A 22,964-nucleotide genomic window follows, 5' to 3' on the forward strand; every position below is an offset into this window, starting at 1 on the left:
ACAAATGTATATGTTATGCTGACGTACGTGATGATCGGAGACAATGACACTATTCACAAGTAATGGAAAATGGTTCTAATCCAATAGTATGTTTTTAAAATTAGTTTTAATATCATAATAAACGTTTTATTAAAAAACCTGTTACTGAAAATCTATTTTAATTGTTTTTTAGGTATAAAAACAAATTAAAATAAAGTATATTGACGCTCTAGAAAAATTGCTTCCTAACTTGCTTTTAATTGATTCTGCTGTTAAAAATACCCGCTTGGTAGCGATTGGTATTGATTAAGTTATTGTACGTTTTTTATTATTATATTATATAACAGTAAAGTTTCTGTTATTTTTTGGAAATCATCTAAAAACTTTTTTCAGATTATTTGAACAAACCGAATTTTTAGTCTTTTTAATGGATGGTTAGCCAGTTTGTAGTTTGAAAGTTGATAAAAAACTTTAAAAAAAGCGCCATCGTAAGTAAGAATCATATAAAAATGAAATTTCATTTTTATGAAATTATTTTGTCTCGCACATTATAATTTTAAAATCACTTTGAATATTATTGTAATAACTCTCAAAATATTTTAATGTCGAAAAGTTGAAAAAAACCCAAATATATTCAAATGGAAAATATTTGAATATTTAAATTGGAATCTCAGGTCAAAGCTTTTGGAAGCACCAACCACGATAAATAACAAAATATGCAAATACGTGTAAAAGCGTAATTACTCTTAATGAATATTACTACTTGCTGACAAATTTATATGTTATACTGACGTACGTGACGATCGGAGACAATGACATTGTATATACAAGTAATGATAACCGTTACGCAAAAATTGTGCTTGTAAGAAAGACAGCAGGAAATATCCAATGCAATTAAACCGACTAATCATAGAGGGTAGACAAAGGAAAAAAACACCCTATGTCTCGATTAATGCATACAAACGCAGAATACTTAGCACATGACACTTCCATTCGGAGCACACTTTCGTCAGGAACTTTAATTAAACACTCCCGAATTGCACCATACGAGAGTTCATTCGAACTAGCACCAAGCAAAGCCACGCTAAGCATTGATGGAGATTTACAAAACTTAAAAAGCAGCCGCTTCTCACTTTACGTCAACATTAGTTCAACTATGACGTTTGAAATTTTGAGTTCAGCTTGACTTTCATAGACTAAAAATGAGACGCCGATAATTAGTTACACAAATTGTACTAGGTTGAAAATTTAATAATAATTTGTGATTAAAATAACGTGCGACTACTAGGACAGCAAAACGTTAGCTTTTAAAAATAATTTGATTATGTTTAAAATTAAGCATCTCGAAGATTTCTGTCACAGTACCACAAGTTTTCGATAAGGCGTCGAAGATGTAACTTAAGCAATTATTGTCAATTTGCGAATCTTACTGCATATCTGATAAAAACTTTTATATCAACATCCTGATGGGGCAAATGATATTTTTTAAATTTTAATACCAAAAATAACGCATTAATCTACGCAGATTTAAAAAAAAATGTATTTGTATTATATAAAAAAATATATTAATCAAACCGCGCTGTGATATATTTTTTTCACTGCATAATAGTATAAGCAACTGGCTTCAATAACTCGAAAATACTTATATAAATTATAAGTAAATTGCTTAAAACATTTTTTAATTTAACAAATGAGCTATTTTAAAAATATTCTATTCTAAAATCGATTTATCATTCTTTATAAATTTGTAAAAGTTTTACGCGGCATATCGTCCCGAACACTCAGAATCGCAAATACGTTGCATCCTACGCAGTCTATCGTCGTCTTGCTCCGCCCTCAACGAAAAGCCTATTTTGTGTCTTATTTTCCACTCCTCGGCTTCTGCGCATATTTTCATCATACCTTCAGACTTTTCTGCGTTCAGCCTTAACTTTTCATCTACACACAAACACGTCTTTATATTTTCCCATTTGTCGAAAGATTTTCAATTCCAACTTAACTCGCACATTCACTAATGGAGCGAATAAGATAAATATTTACAACAATCCTCACCGATTTATATACAAGGCAATAGCATCATTATCTGCATAAATGTTATATAGCAATTTAAATGCAAATTCATCGTAATTGGTCACATCGATTGGCAGAAAGTCGGTCAGGTCGCGTTGTCCAGTTATCGATTACTCCAAAGAAGATTATGAAGGATTGCAGAGTATCACCAGCTCCGGGAGCTTAATCTTTAAGCCGTCATCATCCCCGGCTTACCAGGACTCTGCCACTTAACTGGCAACCTTTCATACTCTATTGTATCCTATTAAAACCTGCCGAGCAATTACACTAGGATATTAGCAATATGACGCTCGACATAAATAGCCGCAGAATCACCTTCGGATCGCGGGGAATGTACACACAGAGCTTCTTTTGAATGAGATCCCAAATCTAAGGTTTTCATCCCTTCTATGGTGACATTGATGTGGGGTTGGTTTTTGAATTCCACTATTATTAAAACTAAGATTATCTTGACTGTGATTATTGAATTCAATAAAATGCTTCTATCAAACTTAAGACTGATATTTACTTATATATGACTAAGACAACATGAAACAGCGCGATTTATCAGTGGCATTGTTTACTAACTGAAATGTTATAGGTTCGAATGCAAACTTTTTTTAAATCTTATTAAAATATTGTGTTTGGTAATTAAAATTGATATATAATGCTATATTTTTAAGAATTAAATGGATCACAATTTTTTATGAATTCATTATTAGATTTAGACTATTTAATACTCGTGTAGTATATATTTTAATATATTATATAATATATACTCTTTCTAAAAAATATTTTTTTGAAACAAAAGTGACAGTCTTGCATTATAATATATGCTATAAAACTTAAAATACACGTGTCTGTCACAGGCTCTCCTCTCAAATGGTGAAGTTAAAAGAGGAGCTGAACAGCGATGTGCTGACGACCGATTACATGTTACTGAAATACGTGCCAGTGAAACAGGTGAAGAAACAGAACAGCGACGTACTGATGACCAATTACGTGCTACTGTAATACGCGAATATAAGCGACAAAAAATTGTATATAGCCAAACATTAGAATACATTTATAATAACAGGATGAATCAAATTAATAATAATGCATAAATATCTATCCTAGGCGAAGTTGGATAATAAAGTTAGTAACGATATAATTTTTTGATGTCCTTTAGTGTATTAGATTACTTTATAATCAGGAGTCATACACTCGCCTATTACATATTAATTAACTAGTATAATACCTTTGTAATAGGCGAGTTTTAAAGTTGACAATGAGATTACTTCTATCTAGATCGGCGATACTCAACCTACGGCCCGCAAGCCGCATGCGGCCCAGCAAATATTTTTGGGATAGTTTCAGAAATGTTTTTTTTTTTGTTTTTATTTAAGGGATAACGCAATAATTTCTGGTTTATAACTAAGGACGTCTTTTCTTTCCAGAAGAAGAGGGGGAGAGGGGACAAAAGTTGTCATTCAGTGGTCGTTTTTTTTAATATTTCTATTTCATTAAGACTCATAGTATTCTATTAAATCAAATTTATTTTTTGCTGTTTAAATTCAAGGGGTCCCTGTTTATAATCAACGTCAAAAGCAATAAAATCAGCAGTGGAATATTAAAGCTTTTTATACCAATATTACGAATGCACCAAATTTTGAACAATAAGAGAGCACAAAAAACAATTATCACTTCTCAGAAGTGATAATTGTTTTGAATATACGGGTGAATATTCATGGGGTGTTCACTATTCTGACCAACGCTCGTACGCTACCGCTCGCTCGGACCTAACCTATCTAACAGTTAAGTGAAAGATATGTTATAGTTGACTAATAACTTGTTGCATAATGAGCAAAGACACCTAGTGTATCACCAAGCGTTCACAAGTATCGATTAAGCCCAATGCTGCTTAACTTTGGTCGTTGGTTACAGCAACGCTTATTTATCTGAATGCACATATTATTCGTTTTAGGCCACACTTCAAATAAAACATTGCTAAATCTAATATTTTGTATCGATCATTGATATATTTATTTAATGTTTATTTTTTATTATTGTAATGCACAAACAATTCGTTTTATTGAGCAATGTATTTATTTAATGCATATCTATTAAAACAATTCCCTGTTAAATCGCACCCAAGAAAATTATAAGCCGTAATAAAAAAAAACAAATAATAAAAAATATGCAAATGAAAATTTATAAACATATTGACATCAGAATAAATAAAAAAAGCATATGTATAACAGAAATGAAAGTATACTAATTTAAAGACATTTAATAAAATTTAAAACAAAGGTAAAAATTTTTTTTTTATAATTTTACAAATTCAGAGTTTTTTATTAGTTCTCAATTTTACTTTTTGTATATTTAATCGTAAACAATGCATTCCTGGGGCGTAGATGTTTATTTAAAATCTTTATAGGTTGCAAATATATTAAAAATTTTAGTTAGAGCCTGATATTTTTTTATAGAAAACAAATATAGCTAATTTGCAAAAGAAATGTAATTTTTTTATAGAAAATATAATTTGTTCTGTAGACGTTGTCTTCGACATAATCAATAATGTTTTAACTACTTACAAAGAGTTAGTTTAACATTTTTTTAAGAATACAGTATAGTTTCTATATTTTAAGTAAAAATATAATATTTATTATACTTTACAAGTTTAATTAAGAAATAAAAATAATTCTCTTTTCTCGGAAATTTCACGAGAAAGGATTTAAAAAAACAGAGAAAAAGTTTTTTTATAATAGTACTATGAATCTAGCGTTTTCTTTATATATTTATGATGGTTGAATTAAACTTGTTTTATTTTTTTTATAAAGAGTTGCTGCTTTACTTTTTATTATCATTCGTATTTTAATTATATGCTTTCCATTAGGATTACATTTTTCAACGATGATCAAAAATGTGTCGAACATATTCTCGACTGATAAAAGACTCGACAATGAAATATATTCCAGTCATACTTTTTTTTAGCTTAGGTGTTTAGATAAGATTCCATAAACTCATTATTTAAACTAATTCTTCGAAACCCACAGATTCTTTTATGTATATAATATTTTTCAACAACCTTTTATTTCAGTCCATGAGTCTTTAAAATTGTATTTATTGCATCACATTAAATTACTTTAATCCTCATTCTTATGATATAAAATCATAATTGCATTACATATATGTACAATATATTTTCTAAAAGTCTACTTAAATATCAATTGAATCTAACAATAAAATGATACGAAACTCATATATTTTTTTACAGGTATAAAAATATTTTTTAATACAAAAATTTTGCTAATTAAATCTGATTATAATCTTAGAAAAAATATTACTTTTCTTATCGCCATTTCATAACTATTTTCATAATAAAAGAATTTAAAAATAAAATAAATGTTTTACTTTTAATAACTGTTCCTAAAATAACTAGCAATACCTTTGATTATGTTAGTAAGTCTTAAACGGTTTTTTGTATTTATGTTAGTTATAATCAGAAAACCAACATAATATTTAAAAACCAGTAACAAAATTCTGTGTCGTTGCAGAGAGAGATTGAACGAAAATACGAAATTCATTAAGTTATTCCTGAGATTTTTTACAATACAATCCTTTTACAAGGAAACCAATTGTTTTTATAATATAAATAAAATTCACAGCTCAAGGTAACAACTGTGTTAAATATATTTTTGTTTTATTCAGTAATAATTTTCTATATTTAGGAAAGTTTATTTCTGAAGTGTTAACATTTGAAAATTAAATTGTACTGGAAAACAATGTATTTTGAACTTATTATATTGCAACGTTTTTTGAGATTACTATGTACATGACGTTGCTTTACATATATGACATTAAAATATAAAACCATACAGTCTAAGAAAAAATTACTAATATTTTTCAATGATTTTTTCAGAAATTTTCGTTAAAGTAGTAAAAAGCTGATTAATCGGATTCCAGCATTTAAAAAGTTGTCACATTTCTTTTGACAAACTGTAATTTATTTTAAAATTACAGATGTATTATTTCGTTAAGTGTATTGTTCAGTGGTAGATGAAAACTTTACACATATTTAAAATATGAAAACATCCTGTTTTAATATATCTAACTATATTTTTACATAGGCATAACATAACATTAAATATATAAGTTAGCGTATGTTTTATCTATTTATTTTATGATTAGATAAAATAATATAAATAAAAAACACACATATAAAGTAATTATTGAGGAACTAGAACCACTATATGTATAGTTAAAAACACTTATACGTGGCTCTCATAACAAATACAATTAACATGTACGTTGCGAAATGGTTCGTTTTAATTACATTTTAGTAAAAATATGTTACTAAAATTCGGATTTATTTTCAGGATAAATTTGTAAAATTTTAAAACCGGTTATATAATTTTGTAAACCGATTTTTGCTACTTATATTTAGTAATGTAAAAATATTTTTTTATTTAATTATAATTAAGTCACAAATTAAAACATTAGAGCTTTCGATTTTAAATACTATTTTTATATCAATTAAACATGCTCTAATAAAAACATCATATTTAATAAGAGATATTAATAGTAATAATAGATAGCTGCTTAATTAACATTTAGACTTACATTCGCTTCGGACTAAAAATACTAAACTCCACAAATTTAAGTCGTTAACAAAATATCCTAATTACGTAAACCCTTTTGATATATTTTAAGAATCAATAAGATAATTCAATATAGAAATCCTTGAAAAGAAACAGTTTTTAATGATAAATATTTCAGAGTAATTATAAATGAAGACGATGCTTTAAAAAAAACGTGAAAAATCAAATAACCTGAAGAAATAATATCAAATCTTAAAACACTAAAGTTTCAATATTTGATGTGACCATTAAAAGAAATAAAAAATAGTTTATTATTTTATGATAAAATTGAGCTTAAAGATTTGCAGCAATTGAACTTAAATAATAAAAGCAGAACTTTCTATAGAAAAATGAAACTCGCAGCAATTTCAAGCCAAAAATATGAGCGGTGACACTCCGTGCAAAAAGTGCGCCTGCAATTCACCGCCAGCAATTTACCGCTAGAAAATAATTGCATAAACAATTTATGACTTACAAATGATCGCGTCATTTTGAATTGAAAATAAAGTTTTTCTATAGATGTTATTTTAACCATCCGCGCAGGGAATAAATACAGTTTCATTTATATTTCCCAGTGAAATTATTATTAATCAATATTTTGATTCATACGGGACACAGGATAGGCTGGAATACTGAAATCTTCTGAAGGCAGCCAAAGCCCATACAGAGCTTAGAAGAAGAAAAAGAAAACAATAAAATCTATTTCATTAGACAGTGACAGTAATTTTGTATATAGAACAAGTAAAGTAATATATTTCTAGATATTCACATAGGATGTTTTTACCACAACAGAATCCAATTATGTCGTTTTTTAAGGCAAATTCATTACTTTTTAGCAAATGAATTTTTTAGAAATGAAGTGTCACAGCGAGATAATACATTGGCGTAATGAAAATTTACTATCGTAATCTGAATTTATGGCAATCTGACCACCTGACCTTGACCCGCGTTCTTGTTGATCCTTTCAGCATAGTGATCCGAGAGGAAAAACATCAGCGAGCAAAGCTTTTGTGCGTCCTTGAACGGGGAGCCCCCATATTCATAACGTAAACCGATCAGCGTTTTTAATGGCAACAAACACACAAACACATACGCGGGCTTATATTTTGATAATGCATTAACCCACTTCCGGGGTGCCATTGTTCCGGTGTCATGGCGGCGACCGCTTCCTGGACGACCTGCAAAGCCTTCGAAATCCTCTTAGTCAGGGCTGTTAAACGACGAAGCGCAAACAAGACGCCAAAGTTTCCAGCGTTGTACCAACACTTGTTATGCATAATTCATTAGACACTATAATTATATTTTGTGTATATATAATACACAAAACTACAAAAAAATAGTACCAATATCGTACAAAATAAATTGCCTTATTTCCAGAAGATATTTGAACACAAAAAGATAATCATGCAACAATTCAATTAAATACATTAAATGAAAATTACATTTATTCAGAAAAAAAATCTTTTTAGTCGTTTAAAGTTTAATTATTGTACAGAGTGACAAAAAAAAATTAAAAAACTTTTTTCATACTGAAATCTAAAAAAAAGTTTTTAGATTGTAGATAATGAGAGTTTATGAATAAATACAAATATGTACTTAATGAAATCTATTTTACAGTGACAAAGAAAAATATTTATATATTTTTATTCGGTCGGTTGAGAGCCCCTGTCGTTTCAGTAAGCCTTCTGCTTAGCAAGTTTAAGCAGTGAGTAGTATGAACAGTTAATGGCCTTATCCGGGTTTAACAGGTTAATATTTTGTTGATCGTTCACCTCTTATTAAAGAAACACTGGTTCGAGACTTATTTCAAAACGTGTGATATGCTCACTTACTATACAATACCCGTCTAATACCGCGTAATACTTTATGAAACTTTTATTCGCTCGTGCGATTTTATAACACGTAATCTGTGGGATATTGTGATTAACGCCATGGGATTGAATCGATGACCCAGACATTTAGATTGTAAATAACTCATTTGCATGGATTATTATTATTGAGAACTAGTTTTTCAAACAAGATCAATGTCAAATATTTTGCTAGTAGGAAAGAGATACAAAGTTAGATTCATTATAATGTAAGCTAAGATATATTAATAGAAAAGTTAGTAAAAATATATTTTTACTAGAAAATATAATACATAAATAAAAAATGCAATCAATATAAAAAAAACAGTAGTATCATGAACCAAATGCTTCCCTCTGATTATTTATTTTTATTTGACTGAACCTTTTTGCCACATATTTGTATTTGTAACGCACGACTTTATTTTAATTATAGTTTAATAATTACAAATTTTGTTATATTTTTAATTAATATAACATTTTATTTTTATGGAATAATTTCAAATTCTGTAAAAATAACTAAATAAATTTTAATATGTTTTTTATGATAATAGCATACATCTAAATTTGTATTGTGAAGCTCTTAGGTTCACTGAAACAGATGCAAATCAAGGCATTTTAAATTTAACCAAAAATTTCATTTAAATTTAAATTTATATTATACACTCACAAACAGCAAAACATAAAACGATTACTATAACTTATTAATTAGAAGAAGAGCAAAATCACAATTTTTCTGTTTAAACTGATTCTAAGAAACATCGTTATCGCCTCAGTGTGGTGAACGGTCGTCACAGTATAATGCAAATGACGATTATGTTGCTCTTTTATCAGCAAACATAAAATAAACGATTCTATATTTAGACTCTGTAACTACTCACTTCTAAATTACTCAGTAATAATTCTACAGTATGTGTATGATTGAAAAACCTTTCGAATATTTTTTTATACGTTTGCTTCACAAAATCTGTAGCATATATATATAATGCAACACTAAAAATGAATATACTTTTGTTGATATGATATAATGTAAAGCTTTTAATAATAAATATTTTGTTATGTTCCAACGAATATATAAGTACAGTAAATTGACCACTCACATACACGAGTCAGTCGTGTATGTGAGTGTCATTTATTTAAAATGCTATGCAACCAACAGTTTGATATATGGCATATAAGGAATATGTATAAGCATATTGTTAATTATCTGACATCACACTTTTCATGTGCTTTAAAGAGTCATCTCGGTCGAATCGCCGTAGCTCCGCTTGGCTAGAGTTGGGTTGAAATAATATGGGTTATTAATAATATTACGCATTTAAAATATTGACATACGCATTTTCTTGAAAAATTAATAATATTATTGCTATACCATATCATTCGTTATCATCGGAAAGCGACCACAATAGTTTCGCTTATAGAGTGCCACCCGGGAGATATTAGATTGCTTTAGATAAGCTTTTTTCTTTATTAATCCAAGCTTTTAATTGAAAATATATATGTATAAATGAGAGAAACAAAAGACTAGAGAGACTCATGCATTTTGAGAAGAAATACAGTGACTTCAAAAATCAGCCAAAAGGATAAATCTGGTATTTGATTTAATGAACTGAAATAGTATTTAAATTTTATTATTTTTACTGCTGGTGCCATTAATACGATAGTATCTTCAATGTAATTAAGCGTTTATTATTTATTAATCCACCACAAATACAATCTACGAATTTCCTTTGTATATTTTTTCACTTTTGCTTAAATATTAATGTATAGCTATTTCTAAAACGTTTAATGCACTCATTAGATAAATATTTTATATTGTCAATATTAAACATTCCATATCGTTAATAATAAACCAAAACTTTAAAGTTGAATTTACGTTAAAGTTTTCAAAAGCTTATAATAAATAATATTATATGTTTTATAGCTTAACTGTTTTTACTTTTTGATCAATGTGGATTTGTATTTAGATTTAAATATGGACTGCTTGAAGCAGGTAACTAATTATAACTATAATGGAATATTTTATTAGAAAAAAATATTTATTTTACATTTTCCTACGCTTTTATACATTATACTTATACTTTCTATGGCTCGAAAACGCTACGAAACTCAACCAGGGTATATATAATATATAAGGCAATACATAATACATACAGCCGAGTATACATAGACACAATCGCGAATGCGTACGTAGGTATAAAACTGGCGTAGGTACACAAAAGCGGGGTTGGTCGTCTGAAATATTCATGGACCGGCGTGCGCAAGCGCGCGGAGGAAAATCAATTTTCCTACGGAGCGAGTCTCGGGACTGTAACGGAAAAGCTAACACTGCAGGCACGCGGCGAAAGTGAAAAACATGTAACAAAGAATGTAAAATAAACGGTGACGGTTAAGTAGTTAATTCGATTAAAGAACCCATGGACTATTTTGTACGATGATAATATAATATATAACACATTTGCTTTTGTGCACATTTTGGACACTGTTTGTAAATAATTATTTAATATTTAATTTTAGTAGTTAAAGTATTTAGTAAAGGGTTATTTTCATGTGCTTTTAAAAGTTTGAAATATAAATAATTTAAATGATTATATTGTAGAAATAGATATCTTCTCTGAGAAGAAAATCTTGTGAAATTCTTACTAGAAAATAATTTATTTATTATAAATATATGGTTTAAAAACATGTAAGACGGGGTTTTCATATGCCGAAATAAAATAGATTATATATTGATTGATACTAGATGGAAATAATCTATATTTAATATAAAAAAAATAATCCAGATGCAGATTGCGACTCGGACCACAACCTACTTGTCGCAAACATGAAGTTGACACAAACCAAAAAATAATTCACTTAATTTTGACCCCGCAAGAAATAATAAACTTTGTAATAAATCCAGAAAAGGATACACACATCTTAGAAATGGATCTTATAAAATTATTATTGAGTACTTGAAAAAAATACTTTCAACAACGTGCATGAAGCGAATTCTCCGGTTTTTTGGACACGCGCTTGTCTGACCAAATAATAACACAAATGGTTTCTTCAATGGTCAAAGAACTTCAAGCAGCGAAATCGAGGGAAAACTGAAAAAGCATGGTTACGATCCTCAGCAATGAGGGAGCGATTTAAAGAATAATAATAAGATTCAACTAGATGTCTATTCTATCCCTAAGCAATGATCAAAATATTGTTATGTAATCGATTGTGCCTCAAAAAAATCAGCTCGTCATTGGAGAGCCATTGTATGAGATATTAAAGTTCGTTCGACATTCGCTCGATATTATTTTACGACAAACAAGCAATCATACACAAATTAAAAAAAATATTTTGTAATTGCCGAAATTCCAGAAATTATTCATATTTAATAATATACATGTGTGAAATTTTTCAATGACTAATATTGAATTTCCTAGTGTTTTTTTAAATCAATACAAATAATGTTTATTTTTAAGTCTGCTTAAATTAATTTATTATGAGTTGTAGTAATGGTTTTTCACTAATTTTCATAATTCAAAAACCGATTTTTAAACTTTTTAACCTGGTTTAAAAAATGTAGTTAAATTGTTATTATTTTAATAAATAAATAAAACGAAATAAAATATTTTAATAATAAACATATTATACTACAGTATTGCTTTCAATATACTTCTAGAGTTAATATGATTTATATGGAAGTATTCCAAAACTCCTGTTCTTGCATGTGGCGTGAGCCCAATGCATTACAACGGGATAAATCTGTAACAACTGAGAGAGTCAATCAGATATAATGAATACCTACAAGTGAGTATTAACCACTAGACTGAAAGTCTGGGAATCGTTGACATATATTTCAATAATTATAAATTATAAGCAATGGATGTCACTGCAGCTGGGGCCGGTTTTGTTCATAATAGCGCATTTTTTATAAATAAAAAATCGAGCTCCGCTGCTGGGGCTCGAACCCGCAACCTCAGAGTTACTAGTCTGAGACGTTAGACTTATGAAATAAATTTCATATCGGCAGAATTTACTGTAGAATTTTAATTATATATTTATAATATAAATAGTACTATATTAATTCAAAAATAGTAAATACTATTTAAAAATGATATTTATTTATTTATTAATAAAATTATATTTTATAATTATTTTAAAAGAATTTTTATTATATTATATAGAGATATTTATATATAATAATAAATGAAATATTTAAAATTCGTTTCATTTATATTTTATATATAATATTGTTAATTGTAAGATAAAATTTTATATAACATAATCAAAAATGGACATAGGCTCCTATGTCCATGCTAGTAAAAAACATAAAAAGGACTTCAAAGGATATAATAATACTCGGGAAAGCAAACGTTGATGTAGTTAGGTGGCACAAACAAATGAAGTTCTTATTTTATTTCCAAACTTTCCCAAATTCCAAATTATAAACATTCCCAACCAGCAGCTAGAATAAGTGCTTTCTGTAATATATATATAGTACACTCGTCGACGCGACCCGATTGAATCATATTCCAGCCTAATATTTTTAATCTTGTGGCAAATAAAAATATCTGTATATATCAAATTTAAATTAGACCTTTTTTATTTGAAGTGAGACTGTTGCATTATCTGGAAACCTGATCAGAGAAGCATGTTCATAGATAATTGAAAATCAGGAAAAATCACAACATATGTGAGGGTTATTACATATGTTTTCTATATGCTAATGATTTTTTTAGTCAGCTTGAAGTAGGACACCAAAATTTATTACCACTTATGTGCGCTGAAGCACATTATCTATTATGAAAAAGTAATATAAGTGACTCGAATAGCTACTAAATCAATACAAATAAAACAGCTATATTGAAGAGTCTCTTATGTAGTAGGCGATTCCTTCAAACACAAGGCCAAACCACGAAACCTCATCCCACGATTCGCCTCAAATCAATCTCCAAGAAGACGTGTGGCATCTCGATATCGAGTATCGAAATCGCCGATACATTCGTTAGGTGTGACAAGATAATTCCCCGGGGAGTGCCTGGGGAGGTACCCTTGTTAGCGTCGCCGCGGGTAGTCTCTGCATCCCGACAACAATACGGTGGCCCTGTGTTCCTCTGCGAGCACTCCCCCATTGTCGTGCTGTGCTGCGGCCACAATGCCATTGGGTCGCCGGTACAATACCGGCCAGTCATGCTACTGCCATTGAATAAGCCGCAGTTAAATGCTCATCACGAGTGTTTGTGCCCACACCGATGTGCTTTTTATTATGTATCACGCTCGATGCTGAGGTCGAGAAATGGGATGTGACCTGTTTGACCTCGGGTCTTCAAAAGTATTGATTTGGTTGCGATTATTACCGTTGTGCATATAAAATGTAGGGTGTCACAAAACAAACTACTATGGATCATGAGAGAGCCCGTTCTCCTCACGGGGCCCGAATCTGGATCATAGCAAGAATATATTTTAAAAAATTAGGAAAAATGTTTCAACCGAAGAAACACTAGAAGAATATTGAGAATTATATTGTTACGTATTTATTTATTAAGTCAAAATAACAGAAATGGTCATTAATCGGCAATACTGATGATAAGGCATCAGTGTCATTGTTATTCAAAAAAATATATGTTTATAATAAAAATGGAAATAAATATTAAGATCCTCATATAATAGCACAAAAAATTAATACATATTACATTGAGAGTATAGAAGAAATTGTGAATTCAATACCTAAGTTTAGTAAATTTAAATCAGTTTCATTAGAAGAAATACACAACATAATATATGAATTAATAAAAAGGAACCAGTACTGATGAATTAAATATAAATGTAATTAAAGAAACTTGGAAAATAATAGGAACTAAATTAAATATTTAATAAATAAAGCACTCTCCAAAGGAAAAATACCTGAAAATTTGAAAATTGTACCTATACCTAAAATAAAAAATAGTGAAAAGGTCGAGGAAATGAGACTAATCAACATGTTGCCGTGTATAGAAAAAGTAATTAAACAAGATAAGGATTTTATTATTTCTCAAAGCATCCTTTGTGAACAACAATCGGAATTCAGAGAAAAACATTCCACTGAGACTGTATTACAAGTAGTGATACATAATTGGTTGTTGGGCATTAGAGCAGTTTTCTTGGATTTCAAGAGAGCCTTCGAAACAATAGACAGAATAATAATGTTGAATAAATTGGAGAATATCGGTATAAGTGATATAGTTTTAAGGTGGTTTAATATTTTTTTAAATAAAATAAATTATGCATATTCTAAAGAGAAATTAATATTTCATAGTGTACCACAGGGGTCTAAATTGGGACCATTGTTATTTATAGAATATATTAATTATATAGTTAATAATGTAAAAAAGTGTAAAATACGTATGTTTGTGGACGACACATTAGTGAATTGCATTAATGATAATATTAAATAAGTTTTAGATAATTTAAATAATGAATTAAATACAATATAAATATGGTTAAAAAATAATATACTTTAACTAAATGTATGTTTATTAATTATAAAAATATGTTAGATAATACTATCAAAATAGTTATAGATAACTCTATTATATAAATAATTGATAATATAAAATATTTAGGAGTAATTGTAGATAAAAAAAAAATTTAATGAATATTGTAATTACATATTAAAAATAATAGTAGAAAAATAAGTATATTATACAGAATAAAAAATATATTAAATAGAAACACAAAAACAATATTTTACAATAGTATCATATTGCCCCATTTTACTTATTGTGCGACAATATTAGATATGTTAAATAAATTAGATAAACAAATTTCACAAAAATTACAAAATAGGCAATGAGAGTAGTCTTAAATAAAAATAGATTTACTAGTTCTAAAAGTATGATTGATAGATTGAAATGGTTAAATGTTCAATAAATATTGAAGATAGAAGTCTTAGTATTTATATATAAGTTAGAAAATAATATGTTACCCGAGTATTTTAATAAGGAATAAAGATGTACATAAATTTAATACTAGAAATGGAGAAAATTTAAAGACAGTGAAGTATAAGAAAACGAGTACGGCTAGGGAAATTATGTACGGAAATGTTAATTTATATAATAATACTCCTAGGACAATCCGCAAAAATAAAACTCTAACGGGTTTCCTAGATGGAATAAAAAATACAAATAAATTAGTCTTTTTTTATATTTTCTGTTTATGTTATATAGTATATATATCAGTGGCGTACGGTGGGTGTTAATATTGGGTGTGCTATAAAAAATAAAAAAAAGTACATTTTTACATTTTTATTAGCCGAGCTTTTTCCCATATATAAATAAATAAATAAACACAAACTTATAATTATTTATATATAAAATCTAATCTTCTTTTTTTGATCATAAATTTTTCTATCACGCTGTCATATAAAGTGCTCTTCTTTTTAATATCCATTAGGATCCCTTTTTCTATTGAAATCAAGCTAAGCCACATAGCCTTTCTTGGCCTTGGGTACTTCGATAACAAATATTAATTCGTTTCAGAGCAGAAAATGAACGTTCTGCTGAAGCAGTACTGCTTGGAAGAGTTAATATTAGTTTGCCTAATTTATCTATTTCCTGAAAACCTGACTCAAAATTATTTGTGTTCATAAATTGTACAAGCTCATGAACAGATTTCTCTGCAAATTCAGGCAAATGATAAAGAACAGCAAGCTCATTTTTTAAACTTATATAATCAAATAATGTTCCATAGAATTGTTGCAGTTTGGTAAGTAATTCATTTGGAAATTTTCCCTTATATTGCTCATATTTTTCTTTCTCCAGAAGGTGAAAATATTCCAATTTGGACATTGAAGAAAAACGGTTTTCAATTTGCTTACATATATTATCAACTATTGTATTAAATAGTTGGCTAAACGCGTGCTTTTCTTCAACAAGCAAATCATTACTCAGTCTTGGATAATTTTCTTCCGTTACATAAGAATCCCATAATGTTTCATAATTATTTTCCTGTTCATGTCTGAGTTGTTGCAAAATTTCGGTAACTTTCTTACAGCAATATAATATGTCAAAAGATTTGGATTGTAAAATGTTGTATAACACATCAGTTTTTCCAAAAAGGTTTGAAAATATGTGTAGAAGTTTCCTTGTTTCAAAATCTTCCAAAAAGCTAAGAAAACCTCGTGCTTTTATTACAGTGTCGGGGTCCCATAGTTCACAATTTTTCACGACGTCTCGAAAAAAGTCCGTAAATTCATTTCTGTATTTTTGCACTGTGTTACTTAACCGTGATGTGTAATTCCATCTTGTAGGTGTAACAGAAGGAAGTCTTCTACCTACAAACTCTTGTAAAGCATTTATTCGTTTGGAAGATTTCGAAAAGAATGCAGACAATCCATTTAAAGTTTGAAAGAATGATTTGCACACTTTTATATTGGAAAGACCTTGTTGTAATGTTAAATTCAACATATGAGCATAGCAGTGTGTAAAAATGGCCAATGGATAAACTTCGAGTACTTTGGCTTGCAAACCATTAATATGCCCGCTCATTACACTCGCCCCATCATAAGTCTGTCCAACTAATTTTTCTTGAATTTGAAATTCTTCAATTATATTTACAACGTGGCAAAATAAGCCATCGGCTGTTTTATCAGAGCTAACGTCTGTAAAGCCAATCAACCGCTCGTAAACTTTACCTTCATAAACAAAACGCAAAACTGTCGAGAGCTGTGAGTTCGTCATTATATCTGAAGTTTCGTCAAGAATAATAGCGACAAAATTTGCTGAATTTACTTCTTCCTTAATATGATCTTTAATAACATCACCAATTGCTTCAATTATGTCATTCTGTATGGATGGGGAAGTACCACGAAACACCGTTGCAGTATTTAAATGAGTATCCAAAACAGAATCGTATTCTCGAAGTGCATTTAAAAATTCAAGGTAATTTACTTTGTTTAGTGAATTACAGGACTCATCGTGGCCTCGAAAAGGTTGTTCTTGTTTTCCTAGATATACTACTGCGTCAATCATTCGTTTTAATATTTCTCTATTTTTATTAACTTGTTCATTATGTTGACTTATATTATCTTTACGTTGAACGTCAGTCGTGACTTCAATTCGTTGTTTTCCAAACATTTTGAGAGAAAAAAATGATTGAACGTGTGTTTTTTCAGTGCCGTTATCAGATGACTAAGGTCAGCAAATCCACTTTTACTCCACACGCTTCTTTCTTTAGAAAACAATATACATGGCCAACAGAACAATCTAGATCGAAGTTCGCAGCCTGTTAACCACATGAAAAATGTCTTGTATATTCACATTTATTGTCTTTATGCTTCATAAATAAATTGGGAAGAGGTGGACGTGGTTTGCCAATTTTGATGATCTTCAATTTAATTTCATAACTTCTTTTTGAAAATGGATTATTTAAAATATCTTCAACAGTATTCTTCATCATTATTGGAGTAAATAAAAAAATATAATCTAGAATAGAAAATTAAGTATTGATCATATGTAAATAAGATAATAAACTATTTTACGCCAAAATATAAAAAATGAGTGACCTGTTATTGTGATATAATGTAATAAAAAAGCAGCGACGGACGCAAGAGTTTTTGAAGTACGTGCACCAAATTCGAGACCAATTTTACTAGTGAGCGCTGCCAGCGGACAGATCGACTTCAGCCGTTAAATCTCCGAACAATTTACTTTAGTCGGCCGCCGCACTCAGGGTCGGCGCGCCACATGAGTAATACATAGCGTGTCGGTCGCGCGGAAACTGTTAGAGCGAATGACAAATACCAATGCATACTATACACTGCATATTAAAATTTTATAATTTTGCATACTACTGTATGCAAAATGATGTCGCTTTATGCCCTAAATTTTCTAAATTTATATTTTAGATGGTTTTGCGGGTGTGCGCCGCACACCTAGCACACCCTGAATATACGCCCCTGATATATATAGCTAAAATTTGTTGATGTAAAAATTGATAAAATAAATCATGAAACTTTAATATGATAAAAAAATCAATAATTGTTACAGATTTTAATTAAATAAAAAAAGCAGAGGATTTATTTGTGTTGAATATCTAATCAAGTAAAGATTTAAGATCTTAAAAAAGCTCTGATAATTTTTTTGACAATATCAAAAACAGTAGCAAATTATTATGAAAAATAAGGCTCGTCTTGAACATTACGATATTAAAAGCTACATAAGAGTTTTGCGGTTCGCTTTAATTATATTTATGCAAGTCTTATACTTTAAATATTTTATAAACATACATATGTATATAAAATGGGTCTAGGTATATTCTTAAAAAATATGTATATTTTCATTTAGAACAGAAAATCGAGCTAAAGAATGTTTAAAAGACACACTGACTACCGAAGCCGAAATTCCAGCACAACAAAATTATCTTGGCATAAAATATCTATTTGTTACAGATCGACTTTGGACCATATCCATCCGATTCACGATGACCTTCCAAAATCGAAATCCACAGGTGCACCACGATCATACGTCACAATCACCGTCTATTCTTTGTCTGACTCACGACCGACCCGCAGGGAATGACTTGTGCGCTCGCATTTTTGCCTTTTGATGCCAGGCTCTTTCTTACTTGGCGTTTTTCTGCGGTGGCTCATTACAAAATCCGAGCGGTGACTTCGACCCCCTTCGAACCACCCCCGCGGGCGCTAATCTGTCCGGGAGCGTGCAGCACACGTGTCGACTGGGGGCCGACGATAACCCACAAGTGAGCAGTGCCTTCTACAATTACTTAGGCGGATTTTCTAACATTGTTCGTATCTGGTGCCTGGACGGATCGGACACGCTTACTGATTCATGAGCTAATGACGTGGAGGAGAGTGGCTCATGGGATCACGACACTGTTTCGCCCCGCCCCGCCCTGCTCGGCGGAGATTAAAAGTGCCTCTGATGAAAATGAACGCGGAAACTTTTGCTGTAACGGTACATAGTGTAACCATAAAGTATAGTGTATACTTGGTAAAAGCATAAGAGATATATTTTAACCTCTTAAAAGTCGATATTTGGACACCGTCATATTTCAATGAGAATATTAGAAAATAGCTCAATAAATGTATGCTTCGATATAATATTTTTTAAGCATTTTATTATATGAATTAAGAGTTAAATAAACGCATGGGTTTAATTTAGTAAAATTTCTTAAAATATTTATTTTAGAATGAGCTACAATGACATAAATAAATATCACTTAATCTGGTGTTTTGAAATCCGCTATGTTACATATATTTTTTTGTATTGCCCTTCGTATATTCTTTAGTGACAAATAAAAATTTGGCAAGATGCAAAAAGTTTCGTTTATTATCAGCTGTAAATACGGTTTGCCGGCTGCTAGGCCCGTGGGCACCGTTCGTAGGATTTCAGACGCGCGTGTAACATTATGCATGAATCGCTACACTACAACGGGCAACCAATCATTTATAAAATACATAGCAATAACTTTTTTCCATCGTTTCACACAACAGCCTAACCTATAAATTATTTAAATATAAAATACACATTACTTCTTAAATTATTTTCTACTTATCGTTCCTCGTAGTTTTGTGACTAAAGACATTCCTATGCTTAAAAAATACTGACTTATCAATATACGCTGACGACAAAGCTTATGGTATTAAACTAATTGCAAATAAGTTGCAATAATTATTTTAAATAATGGAAAATATTAAGCCAAGAGAAAACTGAAGCAATATTTTTTACAACACGCAACAAAAATAAACAAGGAAACTACATTAAGTAAGTGTCAAATACCTGGGTCTGGACTCCAACTTTAATTTCACTGAACATATTGCGAAACTAATGTACAAAAGGCTTGTTGCCATTGCGGCTCTAAAACCGATATTTAACAGAAAACTCGCATAATTAAGTAGCTGTCATTAAGAGTAACTTTAGTTTTTTTTTAAACTCAAATAATTTGAAATAAAGCGACAAAAATAATATATAACACACTTTTCTACACTAACATTAAAAAACAATTAAAGAACATTGTCATAATCGTACCAAAAAAATACAATAAAAATATTATAAAACGCGAAAGAATATTAATTCATTAATCTTCAGAATCGATGACTATGAAAAGACTAAATTTAAATTAAAGTATAAATTTAAAATAGCTAAAAACATATTGTCTATGAGCATTGTCTAACAGCAATAATGGTTTCAATAGTAAATTATTCTTAATACGGAAGGTACAAAATTATGTGTGAACTTTACAGGCTAAAAGGGAATACGATTGCTTTAAATAAATAAACTATTTAACCTATTTTGAAGCATCAGGATGTCATAGAACGATACTAGTTGAGAGTTCTTTATCAAGAAATTTTACATATGTAATATAATAATTGTATGAAAATATCTGATAAATATATTTTGGGGATATCCTAGTCTGATTTTCTCGCCCTTAAAACTGCAGCCTCAGTATCAAATCATTTTTTTTATATGCGTGCACTCAATTTCGCAAAGAGTAGTAGTGCTTCATTAAGTACGAGTACGACACGTGCTAGAGAATGGTGACACGTGTCGTTATTGTTTTTCCCGTAAACAGATATTATCTTTAAAAAAATATTTTATCATGTATAAAAAAAAATATTTATAGATTTTAATATAAAATCATACTTTCTTATTCAAAAATATTAATAAATAAATAAACTGATCCATTTACATACGCGATGTTACCATTTAAGATTATAAAAATTTCAGGAATTTTTATGTGAGCATTGTTACCGAGACGGGAAGTTCGCCTTTCAAGTGTATCGGCTTAAATCAGAAGAAGCTCGTGCTTGCCGCCATTTCACTATGAAATATATATCTCTTTATGGGACATTATATTTTTTACGGAGACCCCCATTGACACCATACCTTTTTTATTATTTAAACTTCACACAAGGACGATTACAATGTGTAGGAAGTAATAATTCATAGTGTTATGACGAGAAATTTCGCCGATTAGACTAGGTATCGAAAAAACGCATCGGAAGACCCACAGTGTGAATAAAAACTTTTTTTTTTATATTATACATATCGATAAACTGGCTAACTCTAAAGATGATAATGACTTGATAATACTATATTGCTCCTATCATTCGGATACTCATGTTATTAAATATTTATTTCTACAAAGAAACACTGAAAAAAATATAAATATTATATAATTCTCATTATGTTTGCGAAACTGTCAGAAATAGAAAATGTGGTTTTAGCGAAAAAAAATTAAGCATTAATGAACTGTTAAGTGTAAAAAAAACAGGTAAATATAAAATATCCTACTATTTATTCTTTGCATTTCTTGTAATGTAAATTCTAAATATTAATAGTTCTAAACATATCAATTAAAATAAATAAATATAGATGATTATAACAACTAGATTATGTATTGTTCTCTGAAGTTAATGCTATCGTATTGTTGATAATATAATTTTTATTTATTCAAAGTTCTGGTGGTTTTTTTTTATTTTTTCAGATTTTGCAAATTTCTAATAAAAAAAATAAGTAACGAGAATATTAAGCCCACATAATCTTTATTACATTTGGATCTTAATTTATTGATAGATAAATAATGTGTGACGTTATTAAGAACCGGTGCTACAATAAAATTAAAAAGTAAAGTCAAAAAATCTGGGAAAACTGTGGAAAAAAGAATGAGACGATGATACATTATATTGGATTACAATGGTAAAAAAAATTTCATCTTATCAGTCAAAAGAGACATCGCTTCTGAATTAAAATTTAGTTATGGATTTCTAGAAAAAAAGATTGCGAACAATGAACATAAATATTCTTCACCAATCGATGAATAAGTTGAGTCTAGAAAAATTTATCGCCCACAATTTACCGCCAGCAATTTACTGCCGTGTCAATTAGTAGCATAAATAATTTATAGCCTACAAATGATTGCTAACATATTTTACAACCTAGAAGCAGTAATATGTGTAGTAAGTCTAAAAAAATAATTTGTAAATTAAGACGTGTTTTAATGCTATTTTAAAATGCCTATGGAACTCAATTTTTCAGTTGCGAAACATCCATGTGTTGTTTAAACCCAAACTTAACTTAAATTATATAATTTAATAAAAGTTAAAAAACTAAAATTAGTTTTAAGACTTTCATTGCGTTTGGCTTGGGTTTGAACAGCAAGTGGACGTTTCGCAACTGTTACAGTGAAGTGATATATTTCATTAGTATGAATATAATTTTACTAATCATGCTAATTAAAATATGTCACACAATTTCACTGGTCAATATCAGTAAAACTGTATTTATTCATTGCGTGGATGATAAAAATAACACCTATAGAAAAACCTTATTTTTAATTTAAAATTCCCAATAGATTGATATAAATTATGTGTATTGCCTGGTGATATAATATGTTAGCAATCATTTGTAAGCTATAAATTACTTGTGCGAGCAATTGACGCCGCGGTAAATTGAAGCGATTAATTGCTGGCGGTGAATATAAATTTTCGAAT

The 22,964-nt window shown here is 29.4% G+C and overlaps 1 long non-coding RNA gene across 1 annotated transcript; it reads right to left on the bottom strand.

The window, feature by feature from the left end:
- Positions 1 to 16,257: 16,257 nt before the first annotated feature.
- LOC148235432 (uncharacterized) lies at positions 16,258 to 18,344 on the bottom strand. The gene is made up of 2 exons (XR_015809527.1): positions 18,015 to 18,344; positions 16,258 to 17,934 (listed from the first exon to the last, which is right to left on the bottom strand). It is a non-coding gene; the product is annotated as an uncharacterized LOC148235432 (long non-coding RNA).
- Positions 18,345 to 22,964: the final 4,620 nt, after the last annotated feature.

Source organism: Plectrocnemia conspersa, unplaced genomic scaffold (genome assembly GCF_051122295.1).
Source record: "Plectrocnemia conspersa isolate PC_06_02 unplaced genomic scaffold, ASM5112229v1 ptg000005l, whole genome shotgun sequence".
NCBI classification, from domain to species: Eukaryota; Metazoa; Arthropoda; class Insecta; order Trichoptera; family Polycentropodidae; genus Plectrocnemia; species Plectrocnemia conspersa.